Source organism: Canis lupus, chromosome 23, assembly GCF_003254725.2.
Source record: "Canis lupus dingo isolate Sandy chromosome 23, ASM325472v2, whole genome shotgun sequence".
Taxonomy (NCBI): Eukaryota; Metazoa; Chordata; class Mammalia; order Carnivora; family Canidae; genus Canis; species Canis lupus.
Window position 1 is genome coordinate 11,566,965 of NC_064265.1, and position 2,077 is coordinate 11,569,041.

The following is a 2,077-nucleotide window of genomic DNA, read 5'->3' on the forward strand; positions in this document are numbered from 1 at the left end:
TTATAACCCAAGAATTCCACTGCCAGGAATCTACCTTCTTGATGTACATCCACAAATGCAAAACAAATATGAAAAAGGTTTGTTTTTGTGACATTATTTATAATAGCAAAAAATTGGAAGTAATCCAAATGTCTATCTATAGATGACTTGACTGAGTGACCAACTTGTCCTAATTTTCAAACTGAAAAGTCTCATGTCCCAGAAAACATTGTCCCCTGCTGTCTTTAAACATTTGCTCGTTCTCTGGACCAACAAGATGTTTCAGACTCTGTTCATTGTTCCTTGCCCCAGCCCTAACCCGAGGAACCTTGGTTCTTTTGAGTGGGAATAGTGGTCAGAATCGAAGATCTAGAGGCTTGGGGACTATTGCTTCTAGGCCCTTTCAATGAGGAGAACTATCATATATAGTAGATATAGTTTATATATGTATTTTACATATCATATATTATATATGAAATATGTTTATATTTTCATTTATTTTATTTAGATATAGACATATTTTATATATAACTGATGGAGTTCACAGGACACATGTCTTTTGGTTTTAAAACTGAGACAAGTCACTCTGTCAGGCCCCTTAGGGACTTTATACATATTTATGTACACATATATAAATCATGGGTTCATATTTATTCCAATTCAAATTTAACAATGCAGATTTTCTATTAAATCTATTTTATTTTGTATTTGGATCTCTTTTCTCTTACCCTCAAAATGTTAGGTCTCTAGTAATATTAGAATATGGTTAATTAATTGTTTTATTCTCTATAAAACATAATACATACTTTCCAGTATTTACTTCTTTGCTTTATCTTACAACATACCTAAAATAGTCACCAAATTAAAACAGCTCTGTTCCTAATAAAACTGTGAAGTGAAATCGACTATTTTCTTGCAGCTCTTTCTTCTCTTGGAATACATCTCACAAAGGACATACTGCCAAAGAACCATGTCAAAGATGTCTGAAAAACATTTTTCTTGGCATCGCTGTTACTAATTTGTTATGCAGTTAAGTTCCTCTAGCCTAATTTGTTTTCAATTTTAAGGTTTGCTTTTTTTCTTCCTTATTTAATTTTATTTTGTGAATATAAAATTTTTATGTAGTTAAATCCAAATGACATAAAAAGCTATATTCAGGGAAGGCACATTTCCATTCTCATCCCTCCATTACTTTCCCCATTCCAGCTCCGATGAGCAACTATTTTTATTAGTTTCCAGATTACCTTCCCAGTATTACTTTCTATAAAGCTAAGAGAGTAGATATGAGTGTGTTATTAATGTACATTCTTTCCCTCCATCTTTCTTTTACAAAAGCTGACATCTTATATGCTGTTCTGCACTTTGGTTTTTTTTTTTTCTCACTAACAATATGTCTTGCAATCACTCCATGTTGGTACATGAAGGGCTTTCGTATTCTTTTTTACATTCACATAACACACCATGGATGCATGTCCCATAGAATCCTCTGTTCCCAGTGATTACCTCCAGGAAGAGGCTAGGAGAGGGACAGAGGAAGGAAGGAAGGAAAGACAGAGGCAGGAGTATAATATTTCTCTATTTGCTTCTTTATTCTCTATAATTATTAATTGCTTACTGGTTTGTAATAAAAAATTAATGTATCTCTTTAAAAAATACTTTTTTAAGAGCAGTTTTAGACTCATAGCAAAATTGAGCAGAAGCTACAGAAAGAGTTCTCCTGTACTTTCTGCCCCTACACATTCACAGCCTCCTCCACTATCAACATCCCACACCAGAGTGGCACATTTATTACAACTGATGAACTTATAATGATGTGTCATAATCGCCTAAGGTCCATAGTTTAGATTGGGATTCACTCACGGTACGTTGCTCTATTAATTACAAGCACTGAAGTGATGAGAATCGTGAAGAGATATGTGCCAGGACAGGTCATGGGAGTCAATTTGAAGACTTCTCAGTGGCCCAACTTGAGACCACTGGAGCACAAAAAAAAAGAAAGAAAGAATAATGACTGCAATTTATTTTAAAACATTGAATACACAAAGACACATGAGTCTGTAGTAATAATTTTTAAAAGGGGGGTAGAAAAAATTCAACC